Source organism: Microtus oregoni, unplaced genomic scaffold (genome assembly GCF_018167655.1).
Source record: "Microtus oregoni isolate MIOR12 unplaced genomic scaffold, Mior012 000073F_001, whole genome shotgun sequence".
Lineage (NCBI taxonomy): Eukaryota > Metazoa > Chordata > Mammalia > Rodentia > Cricetidae > Microtus > Microtus oregoni.
In genome coordinates this window covers 2,736,163-2,759,632 of record NW_024543981.1, presented here as the reverse complement: position 1 = coordinate 2,759,632, position 23,470 = coordinate 2,736,163, and the positions used below count along the sequence as shown (strand labels likewise).

Sequence of the window (23,470 nt, the reverse complement as noted above, 5' to 3'; positions counted from 1 at the left end):
AGGCACAGTGGCTGGCAAATAACAATGAAACTACACATGCGCAGAACACGTTTAACGTTCACAGTGACTCCCTACCTCCACCTCCCCATACTTTTGTCCACATTGTCCCTTAGGCCAGCCCTGACTTTCCTCAACTTCTGTGAGTTTAATTCCCTCATGTCCTTCAAGATTTAAGTCAAATGTCACATTCTTTCTAAAGTCTTCCCTGCTTCCTCCCCACCTGGTAGACTCCACTCTTGACAACCTAGCTTCACTTCCTAGATCTGAACAGCACTTGAAAAACTTACCAAAGAAGGCCCACAAGGATGGGATTTTATGACATATGAAAATATTATGAAATTCCAATTTCAGTGCCCATCAACAGAGGTTTATTGGAACATGGCCATGCTTATTAGTTTGGTCATTATATGAGCCCCAAAGCCTCAAATGTTTGCTATCTGGCCCTTTACAGAAACCTTTGCTGATCCCTGAACTAAAATAAACACTCTACCCCACTTTGGTGTGAATAAATTCGTCAAGCTCATTTCTGAGAAGAATGCCACAGAACCCTGGGTCGGTGTGGGGGGGGGGGGGGTGTCTGGGGGAGGTGTAGGATTGGTAAGTACAAAGTCAGCAGATTTTCATCAGAATGAGAGTCGCTGGGTTAGAGCCCAGAGTGCTGGCCTCGGCTCTGCCCATCATGTGGCCTCAAACAAGAAGCGTCAGCTTTGTGTGCCTTAGTTTCCTCAGCAGCACACTAAGGGATAGGTACTGGCTGATCAGAGGCCATTACTAGCCTCATGCATGGTGTGAGGATCCACTATTTCTGAGTTGTTGCTGCTGTTAAGCAGGGATGGCCCTACTCATTTTCTCTCAGAACAAGGACTCATAAAGGGCTCCTCAGCCTGGCTGTGGTTTTTCTGCTATCCTGGCAGGTGAGGCGGAGTACCTCACCCCATACTCACCTTCCCAGTTGGCCTTTCCTTTCTGCTCATCTGTTGCTCCTGATCTCTAATTCCCTTCCCTGCTAAGTGAAGATGGCCTCCTCAGAAGAAGTTTTCTCCTTTACTCACCCCCCTCCCCACCTCCAGTGGACTGCGTGGAAAGCCTCCTCTATTGGAGAGAAGGGAGGGAGGGAGGGAAAAGGACTGTTGCTTCTTCCTAGTCTTCCAGGGCTCACAGTAGTCAGGCAAGGGCCAGGACACAGGCAGCTCTCACCGCACCCCTGCTCTGTGAGAGGAAGCAGCCCCTTTCTACCACTTCCTGTCCCAGGGGTTTCAGCAGTTTCCCCTTCAGGGCCTAGTGGCCCTTGCAGCCCCGCCCCTGCTCTGCACAGGTCAGAAAGTGCACAGAGGGGAGGATCCCTCACAGGAAGGCAGAGGAGACAGCTGTCTACACAGGGGACGCCCAGCAGCAATTCCATCAGCCTGACTCCTGGTGGGAGAGGGCCAGACAGGGAAGTATTACCTGGTGAAGGGACAGCTGTTCCCACAGCCTCTCTCACCCCTTTACCTAGCTGTACTCTTTAGAGATCAGCAGAGTATGTCTGCCTTGTCTTTGAGGGCCTGGGTTAAAAAACCTGGACTGTGAGGCCTGAGGCCAGTGCCTGGTAGACACTAGTAAGGGTGGCTACAGATGGAGGGACAGGTGGAAACAACAGGATCTGGGGAAATCAGACCAAGGGCTGGGGGTTGGGTTAATTTAGAAGAGCAGGTGACACTGAAATCAATATGACATCATAATGTGTCAGGGGCTTATTCTTAATGCCAGTGAACAGAGGTAACAATGGAGAACTATTATACTGTCTTCAGGTCAAAGGGCAGCAGCCTTTCTTGGGGAAAGGAAAAGAACAGTAAACTCTAGCATTCCATGAGGGCTGCTGTTTTACGGATAACCTACACCTAAGTACCTCCCAGGAGTCCATGGGTACCTGTAGCCAATCTTTTAGACATATGACCCACTCCATGAGATAGCCCCAAGGCTGTGTGTCAGAAAAATATTAGCAGCCCAAGGTCCTGCAGTCTGCACAGCTGCCAGACCTTCAGGCCCCAGGCTAGTACTGCAGGCAGGATGATGGTTCCAGAAGCACTGGTGTCTGCTGTGAGGACCTAGCAGTAGATGGACACCACTACCTGAGTCTCCCCAGGATAGTACTGCTCAGTGAGGTTGTGACAAAAGGAGGCTTTGGGGACTCCTAGAAGTGATGCTCATCAGTGACCAGCAGACCACATGTAGGGATGATCCCGAAACCCTACTCAGATTGCTGACAGGTTATCTTCCTGCATTGTTGGCCAAGAACCGTACCCAGGCCAGACCTCTTGTCAAAAGAGCGAGGTGCTTCAGATCCATGGTGGCTCAGCAAGTAAAGACACCTGTTGTCAACACTGACGACTTGAATTCGGTCCTTGGAATCCACATGGTGGAAGGAGAGAACCTCTTGTAAGTTGCCTTCTGATCTTCACATGCGCACTGTGGTGTACACATGCCCGCACACATTCACACACCTATGACACACAAAGTAAATGGATGGAACAGATAGTTCTGTGCTTAAGAGCAGGTACTGTGCTTGCAGAGAACCAGAGTTTGAGTCACAGCACCCATGTTGGGCAGCTCACCACTAACACAAGCCCATACACACATACAGAATTAAAAATGAAAATCTAAGGATGGAAAAGATGACTCAGCAGTCAGTACTGGCTGTAGAGGACACTGGATTGGTTCCCAACACCCACGTGGCAGTTCACACCATCTATAACTGCAGTTCCAGGACAGCCAATGCCCTCTTCAGACACCAGGTCCCCCGCAAGTAGTGAACAGCCATACATGCAAAACATTTAAACACATTAAATAAGAAATAAACCTTTTTAAAATTAAAATATAAAATAGACAAATAAATGTGATTTTTAAAAAACTTGAAGTGTTTTATATTAAAAAACAAATATAAAGAGAGAGCAGGGCCCTGGTTTTCTTCTCAACACACTCTCCAGGACCAAGCACAGCCATTTCCCCCAAGACACTACCCTACTGTCCTTGAGGGGGGCTAACTGCTTCTTCATTCCTATGTTTTGCAGTGAATGCTACTTCACAGCTGGTCCAGGGATGCCAAGAGAGCCTCAAAGGCAGCATCTGGATGTGCACCTGGGCTCCTGCCAGTCCCTCCCTACATCTGCAGTGCAAACCTAGGGCCAGGGTTTGGTTACAAGCCGACTCAAAGCTGGAGGCACGTGTTTGGAAAGCACATCAAGCCTGGGTGGAGGGTGGTGGAAGCACTTGAGGTCGATGCCAGCTCAAGGAAAGCACTTGTGGAGTTGGCACCAGAGCAAGTACTGGGGCCTGGGTGGCGGGTGTGGCCACTGTGGCCTCAGTCACGGCCTGCTGGAGGAGGAGCAGAGGGGTGTGGGTGCTTGTTTAAATGTGGGCAAGATTTTCTTCTGCACTCTCTGATAGCACTTCAAGTTATTGCCCCTGCTTCTGGGGAGAGGGGCCAGCCAGTAAAAATTATAGAATGACAGACAGGGTGGAGCACAAGGAAGGTGGCAGGGATTTACAGTTCTGGGCTAGGGACTGCGGGGCTGCTGCTCTAAGGAACAGTCTATGAACATTACCTCTTTTCATTCTTCTTCCTCTCTCTGTAGTGCTTCAGACTGAACCAGGGTCTTTCACATGCTAGGCAAGTAAGTGCTCTACCACTCACATGACCCCAGCACTCGAGCACTTGGTCTCTTCCCATCATAGGGTCTCTGTGTAGTTAGTTCTGGCTGGTCTGGAGCTTACTATGGAAACCAGGTCAGCCTCGACCTTACAAAGATCTGCCTGCCTATGCCTCCTAAGTGCTCAAACTAAAGGTATGCTCCACCACACCGGGCATGCTTGGTTTCATGAGAAGGAGTCTCAATATGTAGCTTGGGCTGCCCTGGAGCTCAGGATCCTCCAGCCTTGGCCTCTCCAGTGACTGAATTAAAGGTATGTGTCACCATGCCCAGGTTTCCTTTCATTTTTTTTCTCCTTTATTCTTACAAAATAGCTCACCAGTAGAAGGGCTAGAACTGGAATTTAGGTTTATTTACAGCTGCTATTTTGTTTGAACTTTGTTTTAGTGAAATCTATTTTGGTGATAATTCTACTTTAACAATTCTTTATGTATACATGGTCTGACTCTGCCTGGCTGGTCTCAAACTCACTTCATTATCCAGGCTGGTCTCAAACTTGGGGTGATTCTCTGCTTCCTGAGTGCTGGGATTATAGGACTATCCCACCAACCTGGCTAAGAGATCTACTTTACAAACAGCAGAAAAGCTCATAAGCGATTAGGTAACATGACCAAGGTCACATTACTTGTCAAAAATGGAGGCAGAACTCAAATCCAGGCTTATATGACCTTGATCTCAAAGTTTATACTGTTTTCTCTACACATATTGCTGGCCATCTGCTGGCTCAGAACACAAGGAGCCCCTTCTACAAAAGCTGCTCAGGCCCAGGATCCATACCTCTTAAGACCTCAGTTTAAACTGGAGGTCATTCTAATAAACCAGTCCTTAACTTCCCAGACCAGGTCTCTGTCTAAACGGTGGCAATATGAACTTCAAGCCTGCTTCAAGCTCTGCTCAACTTCTGTATCTCAGTGACTACAAAATTTGGGCTCTAGACCTAAAGTAGTCATGGCATGGTCCCTGCCCTATAAACATACAGTTACACTCAGTTTACACATAATGTTAAGTCTAGGTTCTTATCTTAGGGTGTTGGTTCGTGTGTTTATTCAAATATTTATGGAAAACCAGCTCTCACATATGCCAGACCCACAGCCAGGGGCTTGATCACCTGCTCTGGCTTTTTTTTCTTCTGGTAGGGTCTCTGGATATAAGGTTCCAGTAAGCTGAGTTAGCACATCTTGATCAACATGGCTAGACTTTTACCTCAAAACACACGCAAAGCATCTATAGTAAGAATCCCTTCAGAACTGAGGCCCCAGGATGTGGTATTTCTTTGAGGGATGACAAAAATAGTGTGGATCCTACTGATGGATGTGAAATTCTATGAATGTTAAAAAAACCACTGAAGTGTACATTTCTAGTGGGTGAGTTTTACTATTTTAACTAATTTTACTTACTTTTGTGATGTGGGTGTGGAGGGCAGAGGAGCACTCTGGGAAGTTTGTTCTCTCCTTCCATATTTACCTGGATTCCAGGGATTTAACATGGGTTTCCAGGCTTCCACAGCAAATGGTTTTCATGCTACGTTACCTCACAGAGCCAAGATATATTTGTAATTGTTTTTCTATGTCTTTATTAGTTCTTTGAGAATTCCATATGGTATGTTTTGATCATATGGACCCCTAACTCTTCTAAAATTCACCTCTTCTTTCCTATCCACCCAGCTTTGTCATTTTTTTTAACCCATCAAGACAAATTTGTGCTGCCCAAATATTCTTGGATGTGTGAACCACTACCAGGGATTAGTTACACGTTTAGATATTTTGTTTCTGCATGTCTGTTTGTTTTGAAAGAGGGTCTCATATAGTCCGGGTGGACCTCAAACTCACTGTGTAGCTAAGGCTGGCCTTGAACGATCCTCCTGCTTCCACCTCCCAAGTGCTGAGATTACAGGCACACATCACCAAGCCTGGTGAAAACTATTATCTTTCTAAAACTTTTAGAAATCTCTGTGGCCCAGAGAAGGGTCTGCTCAAGGCCACATATAAGCAGATGACTTTTGATTTATGACTCTGAGGTTCTTTCCTCCTTTCAGGCATCCTGTAGCCTGTAGCTAAGGCTGGCCTTGAACGATCCTCCTGCTTCCACCTCCCAAGTGCTGAGATTACAGGCACACATCATCAAGCCTGGTGAAAACTATTATCTTTCTAAAACTTTTAGAAATCAGTGTGGCCCAGAGAAGGGTCTGCTCAAGGCCACATATAAGCAGATGACTTTTGATTTATGACTCTGAGGTTCTTTCCTCCTTTCAGGCATCCTGTAGCCTTCAACAGGGTTAAGTACAGATCCAGTGAGTATGCAGGGTACGTCCAGGCCTCTGTGGGAGGCCTGGGGCCTGGACCTCCCACACTAAGGAAGATGGTGGGAAGCTTTTCAGGGCAAGGGCTTGAATTTCATGCCTGCTGTCAGGTGACCCAGCCCCCGTGCCTCTGAATCGCAGTTTCCCCATCTGTAAAGTGAAATATACAGGTCTGCTGATCTCTGCTAAAGGCTGCACGGGATCTGACCCTCTGAGGTTCTAATTAAAAGGCACTGCAAGACAGAGCTGAGCGAGCATCAGCCGCATGACTCTTCTTTGCGGAGGGCCGCAGGAGGCTTTTGACACAATTGACACAATCCTATGTTCCAATCGATGTTCCTCACAGACAGTAAAGGTGATGATTTTTCCCGTAAGAAACAAATTCTCTCAGACAATTGCTCTGGACAGTTTCTCCATGGGGGTATTTTGGCTCTAATCGTCCCACCATCACACACAAACACCTTCTCAGCAGTGGTAGATGGTACAGCAACCCATAACAGAGACCCATGAGCAACCCATAACAGAGACTGATTGATCATGTCCCATATCAGAAACGAAGATCCTGGCTTAATGCCCAGGCAAGCAGCCCTATCTTGTACCGAGGAGTTTGCCTCCCTATCATAGTGGAGGTAGCAATCACTGGTGGCCACCTCTCTAGCCCCTACTGGACAGGATGTTTCCACATCAAGCCCCACTTCCTGTAGCTAGGCCTGGGCTCCAGTTTCCCCTCTTCTCCTGCCATCTGGTAGCCTGCCCTCTGCCCCCCCCCCACTTGCTGGGTGTTTACAGGACGCCTTATCAGCCTGGGGAATCTGGGCCTCACCCAACCAGGGCCCCGCCCAGCCCAGACAGCCTGCCCAGAGCCCTACCTGCTCTTTCATCTGCCCCAAGCCCCCTGGCAGGCAAGGGGTGTGGAGGAAGGCTTGCTGCCTGGCACCAGCCCTTAGTGCCTGGGGCCCTGCCTGGTGGGTTAAAACCTGACTGACTATTCATAGTGCTTTATCCAGCTTGCCCAGGCTGGGGAGGGCAGGCATTCTTTTTCCAGTTGGCATCTCTATCTGCAGGCTATGGAGACAATAATAAAATGCCTGAAGGGCTGGGGAGAATTTACTTAGCCTTCAGTGCCTTAGCCACCAAGAAATAAGCCAGGGAAGCACTATATGGGAAGGTTCTGAGAAGTCCAGGCAGGCTGCTTCCAAACTGGAATGATACTGGCACTCCACTATGAATAACAGAAACTAAAGATGGAGCTGAATAGAAGGCTGTAGGCTGAGGATGGTAGCACGGGTGAAGTTCAGGAATCCTTTCAAACAGCCTTGCTCTCCACTCAGGCTTCAGAGCCTAAAGTCTCTACATATCACTCCAAGATCTGGTCACACACAAAATGACAAGATGAGACAGAGCTAACCTCGGAGCAAGTCAAAGGTTCTCTCCTCAGAACACAAGGGCCTAGCAATTTGTTCTCAAATGTATTCTAAACCAAGGACACAGAAGTGGCAGGCAAATGATGCTGCAGGTGATAAGATTTCCCTTCCAGCCTCTTTCTCAAAAATCTCTAGGTTCAGACCTACCCGTAGGCAAGGCCCACAAGGATAAGGACTTTTCACTGAATCTGGCCAAGTCTCACTCTAGGAGTCAAAGCTATGGTTCAAATTCCACTCATCTTCACAGGCTCCTGGGGGTGTTTTTTTCATTGACAAATGATTAAGCTATCTATCAATTGATTGTTATATAGGGCAGGAGATTGAAACATTCAAGTGAATACCAGACATGTTTAGTGAGAAATATAGCACCTGGAAGGCAGAAGCAGGGGGATCTCTTTGAGTTCCAGGCCAGCCAAGGTACATAGAGAGATCCTGTCTCAAAAAAAGTGACTCGTATTTCAGGGCTGGAACTGCTGTTCAATTGGTAGACCACTTGCCTAGCATGCATGGATCCTTAGTTCCATTCCAAGCATCACAAACTGCTGTGATGCACACCTGCAATCCCAGCACTGAGGAGCTAGAAACAGGGGGATCAGAAGGCTATGCCCATTCTGTTACATAATGAATTTGAAAGCAATTTGGACTATATGAGACCCTATCCCAAAATAAATAAGCTGAGTGCCGAGCAGTAGTGGCGCACAGCTATAATCCCAGAACTCAGGAGGCAGAGGTAGGTGAATCTCTGAGTTCGAGGCCAGCCTGGTCTACAGTGTGAGTTCCATCCAGGACAGCCAGGGGTACACAGAGAAACCCTGTCTTGAGAAACAAAACCAAAACCAAAATAAAACAAAACAAAAAGCTGGGGAGCAAATGTTACATCACAAAGAAATGTTATGAGAACAAGTCTTCTAGCTCAAGAATCCAATTTAAGACATTTGTAGTGGCACACTTGAACTGTTTGGTCCCAGTATTTGGGAGACAGAGGCAGATGGATCCCAGTTGAGTACAAGATCAGATAGAACTACATGGTAAGGCCCTCTCTCTCTCCCTCCCTCCCTCCCTTTCTCCCTTTCTCTTTCTATACATATATAATACATGGAAAACTCTGCTAAAATAGTTTTGCCATTAGTGTCACATGGTTCTTGAAATCTCAGGTTCTCATTCTCTAGGAGGAGATTTCATGACTCTCAGCGCTCTTACAGGCTTACTATCTGGTTCCCATTTCTTCCCTCTATCAAAAAATTTTGGCTGAAATCCCATCTCTACAGAAACAGTCTTTCCTACCAGTTAGAAGTGGAGCGAGGAGAAGCTTTTTGGTCGATATATGTTATATGAAAGAATAATAAAAAAAATAAAGTTTCACATAAAAATAAATTAAAAAAGATAAAACTCAAACCAATTAGTGTTGATATGTTGGTAGCTGATACCGCATGAACAGGTCATTTCTCTCCTGAACACATTCCTTTTTCCTTGACACCAGGTCTCACTATGGAGCCGAGGCTGGCTTTGAATTCACAATATTGCTGTCTGAACTTCCCAAGGGAAGAGATTACAGGTCTATACTGCCATGCTCGGTTTTCCCTTTGTTGTTTTCTTTATTGTTTCTATGTTGAGACAGCATCTAGTTGTGTTGCCCAGATCTAGTTGTGTTGGCCTCAATCTCCTGAACTGAGGCTCAAACAATCCTCCCTTCTCAGCCTCCCACATAGCTGCACTCGGCTTGCATTTTCATTCTCAGACACCATCGAGAGACTTTTACCTAAGGTGTCAGGGTAAGTAGAAGGGTGGGGCAGTCAGTAGGTGAGCTTGTTGGTGGTGGTGTCTCTTGTCCCATCATCAACTTCCCATGCCAGTGATCTCTGTTATGAAGCTATAGGGGAGGAAGTGTGAAAGCCTGAAAAAAGCTAAAAGCTGTGCTCCTCTTTACTGGGAGTAAGAAAGATCAAGTTCCACTCTTGGTCCTGCCTCTACCTAACTCCTCCCTCAGCCTCTGAGATGGTGCCAACTTCTTCAGGACACACATTGAGATCTGTGGCTATGGCCACAACCAGCTGGACTCCGACTCAGCAGAGCCCCAGAGTCCAAACTCATCTAACTTGGTTTCCAAAGGTCCTTAGCAGTCTGACCCCACCCTACCTACTCAGCCTCGTTCCCATGATTTCCCAACTCAAGCTGGGCTTCTAGCCCAGTGGTCTCCTCATGGTCCCCTGAGGGAACATTCCAGCCTCATTCATGGAATTTCTCAGGCTTGCCATCCCTTAGTGATTCTTTTTGTCTAATCAAACAGTACCCATCTAGCAAGGTCCCAAACATGTCCCCTAACCTCACAGAGCTGTTTATGTTCTAGTAATTACAATCTACACCCACAGAGCCCCCCATTAAACTCCCCAGAGACTTTAAGTTCTGTCACAAGATCTATTTTAGTCCACGTGGTCTTGAATTGCTGATTATTTCATGTGTATCTTTTCTTTCTCCAGCAGGCGGTAAAACGCATGAAATCATGCTGTATTTGATTTTCTTTTGTTTCCAACCTACATCTGACCATCCATGAATTAAACCCATGAAAACTGTCAAGATACAGGTCCTAAATGATTTTAGGATTACAGTATAGAAGTACATCTAGAAGTATAGTTGTCCTGCAGTTGGGAGACAAAGGACTCAAGGAACTCAGATATTACTTTTCCTCTCTGGCTGGAAGCTTCTGTTAGAGGAGCAAATGACAGATCACTTTGTTTGCCCAAGCATCATTGAGGAGGTAGTGGATAATCAAGCTATCATCAAAAGCATTACTTTTTTTGGTACAAAATCACAGTCCCACCCTGGGAATATTGGGTTCTAGTCACATCACTGTACCTTTGGGAACAGTGTCATGATTCTGTACCAGGTCTAAGATCCAAAATGATGTGAGATAATGGGATATGAGAAAAACTATATGAGGCCAAAAATTTGTTGTTTTTGGTGTGTGTGTGTGAGAGAGAGAAGGGGGTAACAACGTCTTGCTCTATACCTCAAGCTGACCTCAAACTCATCGTTCCATGCCTCAGCACACAAATAGTTAGGACTACAGGCATGTGCCACCATGGCCAGCTAAACTTTGATTAATGAGGTCTGCTATCTTGGCAGACATGGTTGAAAGGGGATAATATAGGCATTCATACAACAATGTATGAAAGAAATCTTGGATTTATCACCCAAAATGGGCAAAACCAAAGCCTTATTCTACAAATGTAAAGTTAAAGTACCCATTAGCCACAGAACATCACTAAAAAGAATCATCTAAAACAACAGTAATATCGAGCACACACCTGACTATAAGATTCAAAAGCAAAGAACTGGAGTAACTTTCAATAACTAGTGCAAATAGGGTATATTCAAGTATTAAAAAATTATACAGACAGTTTTAAACTTCTTATGGTATTGCAAAGGACTTAAAGCAGACAAAATCTGGGCTGGCAAGACAGCACAGCAGGTGATGACCTAAGTTCATTCCCTAGAACCTACCATGAGGAGAGAACGATTCCCAAAAGTTGTACTCTGACCTCCACATGTACTTGGTGGTGTGAGTGTGTGCTCACACTCACATATGTGTCAACACACATCTACATCCACGCACACACACTAAAAATTTTAAATTATTTTAAAAATGATCAAAATAAGGCTGGGAAAGTTCTTTCATAGCCCACACAAAGCTCTGGATCTCCATACTGAAAAATTAACTCAAAATGTATCACAGACCAAAATTTGAAGCCTAAAATTATAAAAGAAAACATATGATGAAATAGTTGTGATTTAAGCCCAGGCAGAACCCTTAGATGCAGTACTGAAAGCATGATCTATAAAAGGAAAAATGAAGGCTTAGGACATAGTTCAATGGTAAGGCACTTGCCTAAGTACGAAAAGACTTGAGGTTCAATTCCCAGCTCAATAGGGAAAGAAAAATAGTGATTAGTTGCATTTTGGCTAAGACTGAGTGCAAAACTAAAGACTTCTAGAACTAGATTGTGGCATACAACTGTAATCCCAACACTTGAGAGGTGGAGGCAGAAGGATCAGAAAACAGAGAATGTTTATAAAGCAGGAATGTCATAGAGGTCTTGCAACTAGAGTCTATAAAGGACTTTATTGGCAAATAGACTTGAGCAGACATTTCACCAAAGAAGACATATAAATAATAAATAAGCACATGGAGAATGATTAAAATAGTAAATCATTAGGGAATGTAAATTGAAATTCCAATGTAACACAATGGCACATCTATGAAAATGGCTGAAGGTAGAAAGGCTACCCACCCACCCTTATATACCAGTGTTATTGAAGATGAACAACTTGGGCTTCTCATCCTTTGGGGGAGGGAACATAAAATGGTAAAGTCATTCTGAAAACAGTATAATGATTTCTTTAAAAGTAGAAGCTTCATTACTGTTATGATCTAGTTACTTCTATTCCAGGTATTTAACCAAAAGAAAAGGAAACTTATAGCCACAAAAAGATTTGCACACAGATGTCAGAGCAGCTTTGTTTGCAATGGTTTTTAAAAACTGGGAAAAAAGCATCAAATGTCCACAGGCGGATGAACAGATAAACAGTGTGTGTTTTATCCATACAATGGAATGCTACTTTGCAATAAAAAAGAATGAAACATCTGCCAGGCATGATGGTGCAAGCCTTTAATCTCAGAATTCTGGAGGCAGAGGTAGGCAGATCTCACTGAGTGAGAGCTGGCTGGTCTGCATAGTTGAGTTGTAGGGCCAACCAAGGCTACAAAGTGAGAACTGGACTCAAAAGAGGAAGGGAGGGAAAGAGGGAGAGAAAGTGAGGGAGAACAAACACTGATGTATACAAAAACAAGGAAGAGTTTTAACAAAAATATGCAGAGAGAAGCCAGACCAGAAAAGACTGCATGATTCCAATTATATGAAACTTTAGAAAATGCAAACTAATCTATAGTGACAAAAACCAGAGCAGTAGTTGCCTTAGAATGGGAAGCAGGATTGCTAAAGGGCACAAGGAAACTTCCCAGAAGCTCCACATATGCTAGCTCTCTCTTGAATGTGGCAATGGTTTCATGGGCCTGTACATATGTCAAATAGGATCAAATTGTGCACTTGGAAATATCTGCCATTTATTGTACATTGATATAACTTTAGTAAAGCTATTAAGTAAAATAAAAAGAAAAGGTGTCTTGGATTGTACAAAATAACAACCAGTGGGAGAACTATAGAATTAACCCTGCTGGCTGGTAGTGGTGCGCATCTTTAATCCCAGCACTCAAGAGGCAGAGGCAGGCGAATCTCTGAGTTTAAGGCCAGTTTAGTCCAGGAGCCAGGGCCACACAGAGAAACTGTGTCTAGAAAAACAAAAATAGAAGTTACTGTGAAAGAAAACACTGACTATGGCTTTGTCATTATGCGGCATTTCTTTGTTTACAGCATCACACTGCTTTGCCGTAGTAGCGAAGACAAAAAAGGCAGTATACATATTCTTTGATGCTACCAGTGGGAGTCTGATTCTGAACCTGGAACTTATCACACATGCTGATTGTGGTGGGCTTATGATGTTGTACCTCTGGCTTTCGTATGCCAATATGTTTTATCATGCAGCCTGGAATGCCCCTAGAACATAGCCAATGGTCTATCTTTCCTCTTTTGAAAGGCCACCTGTCCTTTCACCTCCAGGAATCCTTCCCCAGTAAAGCTAGGGAAGAAAAGTGATCTTTCTCCAGGCAAGTCATTAGTCCCACATCATGCAGCTGCTCACAGTAAGAGCACACATGTCCCTGACACTCTAGAATGGGGGTTGGAGTCTCTAAGAAGGGGTCTGGGTCTTTTTGCCCTTCTCTTTTTCTTTTTTAGATCACTGTGGTGTTAAAAACCTGGTCACCTTGTGAGCTTGTAAAAAGGTATCGGCTTTCTGCACAAGGATTTTCAGACCCAGAAGAGTTAGGTGAACCACTTTTATCCCAGAAAACACTGGAAAAACACAGATTACCACCTCAGTTTACACCTGAGTACCTCTGTTATCAGGTTATCAGGTATTTAGGGAGGTGAAGACTAATTGTCCGCATTGCTCAAGGCCTAGCTTCTTAGCCTAATGGGTGGAGACCAAGGAAGCCAGTAGCATGCTCCACTCAGGGCATGCTAGTCCCTTATATCCAGTTACAGCAGATGGGACCTCCAAGTAATCTCCTGGAGGGACTCTAGGAAAGGATCCTAAACCCCAAAACTCCCGGCCAAAGGCAATGCCCCAGCCTCAAACAAAGGCCTTTGGGCATTTGTCCAGCAGGCACCCAACATCTCTGTAAACTGAAAGGAGGGAAAAACAAATCAAGCAGTGGTAAGCCCAGAGTTGGCCAACTGGCTTCCAGAGTTCTACCCTCAGGAGGCAAACAACAAACCGATGATTGCTAAACCATCCCCAGGGGTAGAATGCTATGCCTTCTCTCCAAGGAACAAACTTCCTCTGATTTCTTCTTCTTCTTCTTTTTTTTTTTAAAGACAAGGTTTCACTTCGTAGCTGAGGCTGGCTTGGAACTTGCTATATAGGCCAAGCAAGCCTTGAACTCTCCATTTTCCAGCTTCAGCTCCAAAAGTGCCAAGATGGCAGCTGTACAGCATTACACCTAGCTCATTTCTGATTTCCTCAGTGAATATTCAAAATGAAAATAATGAAGACAGGAAAAATGGCGATATTAATACAAATATTAAAAACTTAAGCCCCGGGGCTGAGAGATGGCTCGGAGGTTAAGAGCATTGCCCGCTCTTCCAAAGGTCCTGAGTTCAATTCCCAGCAACCACATGGTGGCTCACAACCATCTGTAATGAGGTCTGGTGCCCTCTTCTGGCCTGCAGGCATACACACAGACAGAACATTGTATACATAATAAATAAATAAATAAATAAAATATAAAAAAAAAAAAAAAAAAAAAAAAAAAACTTAAGCCCCACTCTTTACACATGTGTGGGGGAGGGTGCCAGGAATCATATGTGGAGGTTAGCAGGTAATTTGCAGGAATGGTTCTCTCTTTCCACCATGTGGATTCCAGGGACTGAGCTTAGGTTCACCCACTGAGCCACTTTGAAGACTCAAGCTCCACTCTTTGAAAAAGATTGATTAGTCATTAATGTGTGCTATGTGTGTGCTTATGTGAATGTGTGTGGTGGGAGGGGTGTCTGCAGAGCCAGAAGAAAGTGGCAGACCCCCTCAAACTGGAGTTACAGGCAGGTGCAAGCTGCCTGACATGAGTTCTGGGGTCTGGAGCTTCTGGCAACCATGAAGAGCAAGCACAAGCTCTTATCCACGGAGCCATCTCTCTAGCCCCTCAAGCTCCAATATTAACTGCAGGACTGTCTACCACTCAGAATGGCTTTGTAGATAATGCACACACAAACATGCACGCACATGCACATCCACATATGCTGATTCTTCCATATTCCCTCTTTATCTTTCATAATTGCACACTTAACAAAAATGGTAGCAGAAAAATCTGCAAAATCCTGGTGTTTTCAGGAATGGGGTGGCATATCCTGCCAGAACTTCTGGGAAAGTGGTAATCCAGAGATCTTGGAAAAGTCTGAGGCATGTGAACAGGGAAAAGATTGTATGACTGGCAACAATAATCTCAGCCCAGAACTGATAATATCAGAGAATATTTATTGGGTGGGTACAATGTGCAAGGTAACATGCTCAGTGTTTTACTACATTAACTCATTCTTCCTGTGACATGGACAGTGAGACCCAGAGAGATTAAGTCAATGAGTCCATTGTCACACAGCCAGAACCTGGCAGGTCTGGGATATGAATGAATATAGATTGTGCACCCCTCCTGGAGACAGAAATGCTTATTGAGGAAGATATTGTGTCAGACTAGAAGAAGGCAGGTAGACTAAGAGGCAAGAAGTATTCGCAGTGGACAAGGAATGGCCTACCCTCAGGTAGGAACTTAAGGCAAAGCTTGTTCAACTTGAATCACCTACTTAACCTCTTGATGTTTTGTTTTGTTGTGGCAGGGTGTCTCTACTATGTAGCCCTGGCTATCCTGGAAAGCTATATGTAGACCAAGCTGGCCTCAAACGCAGAGATTGCTGCCTCTGCCTCTCAAGTGCTGATATTAAACGTATGTGCCACCACACTCTTGTTTCTTGTTAGCCTCTTTGAGAAATGTTCCAGAACTTTCCTTGAAGACTCTGCTACACAAAACACCCTTCTCTGCTGCCTGAGCCTCCCCCTTCGTCTGGGAACAGGCTGGGTCTCTTTGTCAAGAAATCACCATATGACACAATTTCCCAGTTCAAATCAGGGCATTCTAGTAGGTTCCTTTAGGTGTTTAAATTCATGGAGGAGAGGCAAAGCCAGAAGAAGCAAGGAGAGAACAAACTGATGTGGAGTGGAGGTAGTCCAGGTGTTCTCATCCAACTAAACCTAACAAGAGCCAAAGCCCTCTTCCCATCCAGCCACGGAAGACACAAAAGGAAAACAAATACATGGTGAATTTTTGGTGGTCAGGCACAAATGTGGGACTCTCTTGACTTCAATTCCAAGCTGGCTGGGAGAGGAGGTAGTGATGAAAATCTCTGCTCTCTACCTCCAGGGTTCCAGAGAAGTCTCAAAACCCGGCGAAAGGTTGGAGCTAGGCAGCCCATTTCTCCTGTGAACTACTGTAGCATGTCAGGTTTGATGGCTTCTACCTCTCACTTCCCCTGCTTCCCTCCCTCCCTTCTCGCCTAGCCTGCCTGTGTTGGAGGGTGCAGTTCATAATGAGATCCTCTCAGCTTGGGTGGCAGGGAAGCCTGACCACCCTTTGTGTATTATCAATACAGGCTGGCTCACTGTCTAGGCCAGCCATTTTGTATGTCCTGAAGTGGAGATCGAGGTCTGCACGAAGCCACCCACACTCACTGACCTGCTCTTTTATGTGACATGCATTTACCAAACAATCATCCAGGCTTCGAAGGTCAGTCCGTGGCTAGGGAATAGAGAGAAAAGGCGTCTTTTCTCCCTTTTCTGCTCAGCCACATCTCCCCCTCGCTGCCCCCGCCCCCTTTCAAGGTCTAGCTCTCACTGGAATCCCTCACAAAGCCTTCCCTCCCTCCTCTAGCTGCTGCTGACCTCAGAGTCCTGGCCATGCTGGCCTCTGCTCCAACAAGTACAATTAGCACCTGACCAGCCCCTGGACTGGCTGCTTGTCCTCGCCTCTGATTGTTTCAGCTCTAGCGTCATCTTAGTCAGCTTTGCTCCACCACCTCCTTCCCTCAGCTCCCCCACAGCTCCTAGCGCAGGTTGGGCACACAGTAGGTGTTAATAAATGGCTGCTGAATTGAAACTCAGCAGCCCCTATGAGGTCAGATCCCTCATAAGCACCCCGACCAGCAGTTTCTTGGCAACCAGCGCTGGGGCCCAAGCTACAGGGCATTAGCAGCACAGCCGCTATTACAGGACACACGAGGCTCAGCAGCCAGAGATTTGCAGGCAGGTTGGTGTTGATGAGAAAAGCCCCTGACCCCTAGGAAAGAGCCTGTGGGATTCTGGGTACCTTTCATGAGTTTCTTTTCTCCCCTGCAGAACTAGTTTTCAGTCTGCGAACCACAGAGGGAATAAATTGGCAGTGAAGCCAGGGACCTTTTTGCAGCTTAGAGGACCAGGAGTGATAACCAAGGCCAGGTTGGGGTCAGGCCCAGAACAGAGGAGCGAGGGTTGCCGAAGGCTCTTCTTAGTTCAGCAGGGGACCCTGGGATGTGAAGGAGGCATGCCAGCTTGTGAGCCCTTCTGTTCCACAGAGATTTGGGGGTGTTTGGGAGGGGTCCTAAGTAATGCCATCCTGCCCTGACACCCAGTAAATTACGGTCCAGATGCCTGCTACTTGCAGCCCCTGCATGTGCCCACTTTCCCTTCCTTCTCCTTCTCTGAAACCTTAGGGCAGTCTTGAGGGAGAGATAGCATCCAGACCAGGACAGAGCCATCGTCCCCATGAAAGGAGAAGCCTTTAGTCTGGGATACCTGGCTCCCCATCCTGGCCCAGGAATTTGAGTTTGGCTTTATTTCTATTTTGTAAATTTATTTTGTGTATGGGTGTTTGGGCTGTATGCACATCTGTGCATCACACCTGTACCTGGCGCCTAAGGAGGTCAGAAGAAGATGTCAGAATCCCTGGAACCGGAATTACAGATGGTTATAAGACACCATGTAAGTGGGAGGAATCAAAAACAGCAGTGCTCTTAACTGTTGAGACAACTCCTTTAGTTTGGCTTTAAACTACATTATTTACACAGTGTATCCACTCTCTCTAGACTCCTACATCCTACCACCGTTTCAGCCTACAGACTACCCTGAAAGGCAAGTGGTGTCCTCCTCATAGCCACATTTTCTCTGCTGACACTTCAACAGGGGCCAGCTCAGTACTAGGACCAGGTCCCAGCAAATGTTTGCTGAGTTGAATCTTAGGCACTGTATTAGCCATATCATAACGCCAGTTCCTGTGTGCTGTGTACCACACAGTGTTCTAATAAGCAGCCTATATGTATGAATGTATTTGTTCCTCTCCAACTTTATAAGGTAAGTCTCTCTTGCCACGTAAGGAAATTAAGGCATTCAACTGACTTGGGGCACATAACCAGAAAAAGGACAAAGCTGGGGTTTCAACCCAGACAGGCTAGCTCTAGTGACTGGGGGCAGAATGAGAAAGTTGGGGAAACCCAGGAGTAAAGGGTTTCCTGGGAAAGCCATACTCTCAGCCAGTGGCTGACTGGGCCTTACTGGGTCCAAAACCCTAAAATTTTGCAACATTAGAGGTTATTTTGAGTATGTTATAAATCAGCCTCATTTTTAAGCCCCAAAATATAGCAGATGAGGCTGAGGCTGTTGTGCCATCACTTAGCACTATGTGAAGAAGGCTGGGTTCAGGGTCCCCAGATTAGCCAGGGGTGGGCACTAGTTCCTGAGGAGCCAGCAAAACAGTACAGTGGAGGGAGGAATGCCAGGCATAGCTGCAAACAAGCCACTCCTTCGGCTCACAGAGAGAGGCTGGATGAGGGTGGCAATGGTGGAGCCTGCTTCATATACAACCCCCTACACACAGACACACACACACACACACACACACACACACAGAAAAACAAAAAACACACAAACAACAAACAAATAAAAAAACACAAGAGATGACTGGCTTTGAACCCAGCACCGGAGACACTCATATGCAAGGCAACTCCTTATGGCAGCTCCAGGTTGTTGCTGATAACCTCTGCACACCTAGAGACAGCTCCTGCGAGCCTAGTTTTTGTTTTTGTTTGTTTTTTTTTTTTCTGCACTGGGTCAAGGAAGTACTTTCAAACTGGGGAAATCTTGCAACTGACTGACATTCTTCCTTGACTGACCTACAAATTTCCTGGGTAGTTTTGATACCAAAGCATTGTCTCCCCAAAGAGGAGAGAGCTAGATAGGTTCCCTTCACCTCCCTCCATCCTGGCATTCAGGCCAAGCAAAGGTCAGCTCACAGGAGTTGAGTCCCTAATGGGTGTGCCCACCAGCTGTTGGAGCCAGCTGTGGTGGCTCAGGCCAGGGGTGGTGACCTCACTTCCGCTCTTACCTCCTTAGAACTCCTCCCATTTGAGGCCCCACCAGGCCAAAATCGAGAAGTCCAAGGTTAACTGTTACTCCCCACTTTAAGAGCTAATTAAAATGATTAGCTACAATGAACTGTCAAACATTAACTAGAAGAAGCTGCAGGACCAGACAGGCCTCTATCTCAGGGAGAGGGATGAGGGGAAGGAATCAAAGGGCCATCAAAACGCTGGGCTCCTCAGCTGGGGTGCGGTGGAAGTTGGGGGCACCCAAGAGAAACCCGCTGGGCCGAGGTGCCAAGGGGTCAGGAGGTAACTCCTCAGGAAGTCTAAATCCCAGGCCCAACCCCGACGAAAGGGCAGCAAAGTTTAGGGGTACCGTGGAAGGGACAGGAATTCATAAAGTGATTGTCAGCTCAGCAGTCTCTGAACCGCCAGAGCCAGACTCTGGCATTGGGGACCTTTGCGTTGTGCGGTGGCTGAGTCCCCTCAGAAGTATCAGGGGAGGAGGCCCAGAGGCGGGAGAACCTTGGAGAGCGGGAACGCGGGAACGGGAAGCCTGGCGGCTGGCTCACACGGAAACTCCAGCCCCTGCCAAGAGGTCTCTATTTTGGCAGTTCAGGTCTCCAAGTCATAGGTTTACGTGCGAGCCTGCGAGCATGTGTGTGTGTGTGCGCGCGCGCGCGCGTGTGCGTGTTCGCGCGCGCGCGCGAGTGTGTGTGTGTGTGTGCGTGTCTAAAGCGCCTGACTGTGAAAGCCCTAGGGGCCACCGGTTCAACCTTGTCGCTCCAGTCTGCTCACCCTCCTACCCACAGGCGCTGAGATTTGAGGGGGGTGGGGGGCGCTGCAGTAACCACGGGCCCTTCCACGGAGCCTTAGCCGCCCAGAGCTGAAGAAGGCTTCTGCCAATCCCTTCAACTTGTCACCGCAGGAGCCCGGGCTCCACAGGGTACCCGGCGGAGCGAGGCGAAGGCAACTCTTCTCAAGCCCTGGCTGACGCGCCCTTCTCGCACCCCGCCCCGCCCCCGCCCGCCCGCCAGCCACCAACCGACCCTACTCCCTGGCCTCGGCGCCCTTAATTCCCCCACTCAGGCAAACTTTTCGAGGTCTCCCCGCGTCCCAAGAAGCGGCGCCATCGACGTACCTGAGGTCCGCTGGTTTGCCGCTCGGGTTCAGTCACACGGCCGCTCCTCGGCCGAGCGCTCCCCTCCCCGTCCCAGGGCTCGGGGGACCCGCGTTCCCACCCCCTGCCAGGCCGCCTTCTCCCGCCTTGAAAGCGGGGGGCTCCAGGCAAGTGGCGCCTGCAGCTCGGCGCCGCCGAAAGGAGAAGTGGAAGTTGAGCTAGGCTCCTGGTCCGTCCTCGCGGCCGCCCGCCCTCCCGCCCGCCCGCCGGGGGCCGCCGTCGCCCGCCCTTCTTCCCCTCCCTCCTTCTCTCCTCGGGGCCCGCCTGCCCCCACCGCCCCGCGCCCGCCCGTGACTCACCTCGGCGCCGGGGCAGGCTGGTCCGGGCGGGCGGGCAGGCGGGCGAGGCGAGGCGCAGGGCTCTCCCACACGTCGCGCCGCCGCCAATGGCCAAGTTGGAGGGCGAGATGCAAACACCAGGTGAGACGGCGGGCGGGCGAGCGGGCGGCGGTGGCGCCTGGGCTGAAAAGGGAGCCGGGGTGGCAGCTGGGCGAGCGGAATCCGAAGGGTTCCAGGGAGGCCGGGCCGCGCCGAGGGAACGGCGGCGGGGGGCGCCCGCGGAGGGGCCGCGAGCCGGTGGGGGAGACTTGAGCCGAGGCGAGCGAGAGAAAGGGGAAATCGCACTGGAGACACACGTCCCCGCGGGCGGAGGCTGGGCCGGGCGCGAAGGAGGCAGGGCGAGGAGGGACTGAAGAGCCGGAGGGAGGGACCGACGGGAGGGACCACGGGCGGGCGGGCGGGCGGGGTGGAGTGTGGGGGGGTGTGGGGAGGGACTAGGCACCGCGGTGGAAACAGCGCCCCTCCGCCCTAACCCCGCCACGGTCGCCAGCACGGCAGGGGGAAGCCTTGCCAGGGGCCCGCGCGGGCTCTCCTTCCCCCAACGAGGCTCGCTGCCCACCCCACCTCAGAGAAGACACAGCCCCCCACCCCAGCTCACGTCGCGCGAACGACTTCTCGAGCCAGCACCCCCCACTCAGCTCATAATTGGCGGGCCCCAGGGCCCTCAGCTCTGACTGGGCGCTTCTCGGCGGGAAGTCCCACACGATATCCCGTGGAGATATCCTGAGGATTCTGGAAGGCCCTATCCATCCACTCGGCCTGGGCACTCGAATCACTTGATACCTCTGCCGCTTGCCGCCCACCCCCCAGCCCTCTACACTATCAAGCATCTGCTGAGTGCCAATCAGGCGGCCTAGCAGTGGGTGCTACTCAGAAATGGACAGAGGGTACAATTTTGCAAAGAGTGTCAACCCCCGCCCCCATCCCGTGGAGTCTCGAGCCAGATATTTCCTGGATTGGTGTGACTGGAGAGTTACAGGGACTTCTAGGGAAGCCGGACCTAGGCCACTTTGGAGGCCAACACAGCAGGTGTACAGCCAGCTGGACTGGGGTTCATGGAAAGAGCCCACGCCAAATATATCTTCAATATAAAGCCAAGTAATGGCTGTACTTGAGCTGCCTACTTCAACCCATTTTTTTGTTTTCTTCCCCTTTTGCCCCTTTTCTGCCCCTGTATTCACCTCTGTCCCCACCTGGTACTACAACTGTGCAGAGTGAAGCCAGGGTGGGGTGAGGGTGCGGGAGAGGCGCAGGAGAGTGCGCAAGTGGAGAGGAGGGGGATGGTGGGGGAGCAGCTAGACTTGACCTTGGCAGAAAAGCTACTGAAGGGACTCCAGGGGAGGAGGGCCCTTTGAGAGGTGGCCAAAAGGGTCTTCAGTTCAGGACCCACTCACCCGCCTCCAAAAGCCTGCTTCATCAGCTTTGGGAAAGATGATCCCTGGCACAGGTCTAGGGGACAGGAGTGGTGGCTGGTGACATCATCAGAGACAGTTGTGGATTATAGCTGACAGTAAAAAAAAAAAAAATCTAGCGGCTACACTGAGGTACTGGCTCCTGAAACCTTCTGGTTACTCATAGACAGACAAGTCCTCAGAGCAAGAAGCAAGAGCAAATTTTCGCTTCTTTTTCTTTTACAAATGAGCACATTCTCTTTAGGGGATTCTAATCCTGGCAAAACACAGCTTTCTGCTGGACTCCTGCCGGTGAGGCTCTCCTTTCTAGTTTGGGGTAGGTTCTGGAGAGCTTCAAAATGTACTAAGGCTAAAGTGCGTACAAAAATTAAAACAGCAAGCACCATGTGATGCTGCAAGCCTTTAATCCCAGAACCGGGAAGGCAGAGGCAGGTGGATGTCTGTGACTAAGATCTGCCTAGGTTACATAGTAACTTCCAGGCCAGCCAGGGATACAGAGTAAGATCTGTCTCAAAAACAAAACCAAACTGGCTGGAGGTTGTTCAGTAGTTAAGAGCACTTGCTACTCTAGAAGAGGACCCAGGTTTGGTTCCTAGCACCCACAATGGTGGTTCACAACAGTCCCAGTGGATCTGATTCTCTCTTAGGACCTCTGAGGGCACCAGGCAGACATCTGGTATACAGATGTACACTCAGGCAAAACACTTCAATACATAAAATAATAAAAGTAAAACCAAAAGGAGGATGAGTCGGGTGTGGTGCACACCTTCAATTCTAACACCTGGGAGGCAGAAACAAAAGGATCTCTGAGTTCCAAGACAGCCTGATCTATATAGCAAGTTGCCGGCCATCCAGAGCTACACAGTGAGACCCTGTCTTTAAGGGGGAGTGAGAGAGACAGCTGGAGAGTAAGAGCAACTGTTGCTCTTCCAGAGTATGCAGGTGAGATTCCCAGCATCCACATGGCAGCCCACAGCCATCTGTCACTCCAATTCCAAGGGTTCCTATGCCCTCTTCTGACCTCTGAGGGCACCAGACACTCACGTGGTGCACAGAATACACACAGACAAAACATTCATACACATAAAAATAAGATAAATAAATCTTAAAAATTTAATTGAGAATGATAAGAACCACCCCGACAACGTTGTGGGAGGACTGAGTAAGGTGACAGTCTATGGCAGTGTCTGGTGCCTAGAAAGCCCTCCATAAATGGCAGCTATCTTCAGTCTCTGTTTGCTTACTCAAACCAATTCTTGAAAGAAGTAGAAGGAGCAAGGCAGAAGCTGCTGAGGACTTAAGGTGAATACCTCCTGAAAATCTGTGTCGTTTCAACGAAGGCTGGAGATTCAAACCAGAGTATGAGGCAAGCTCTTCCTCTTGGGCAGGGAAAGAGGTCAACACTGTGGACCACTCAAAGTGGTCGTATTGCCAATGGTGACCTGCAGCCCACAGCTTGTGGGAATCCCGTAAGTTACCACCTTCCCCAGCCACTCAGAACTAACCACAGTCCCACACCCTTCTAGTTGAAGTCAAAGCAAACCCCACCCCACCCCCCAACTTGATGAAAATC

The 23,470-nt window shown here is 48.2% G+C and overlaps 1 protein-coding gene across 3 annotated transcripts in view; it reads right to left on the bottom strand.

Annotated features, from left to right (window-relative positions):
* The window catches only part of LOC121441071 (ETS-related transcription factor Elf-4), a 38,967-nt gene extending 18,216 nt beyond the window's left edge, over nucleotides 1-20,751 (bottom strand). Inside the window, exon 1 of one of the 3 annotated variants that reach the window (XM_041642206.1) lies at nucleotides 20,447-20,751. The gene's annotated coding sequence lies outside the window, so the exon portion shown is untranslated. Of the gene's footprint in view, nucleotides 1-2,283; nucleotides 2,369-20,108; nucleotides 20,319-20,446 lie in introns of those variants that run through there. The other 2 variants (XM_041642205.1, XM_041642207.1) reach the window with 2 other exon arrangements.
* Nucleotides 20,752-23,470: the final 2,719 nt, after the last annotated feature.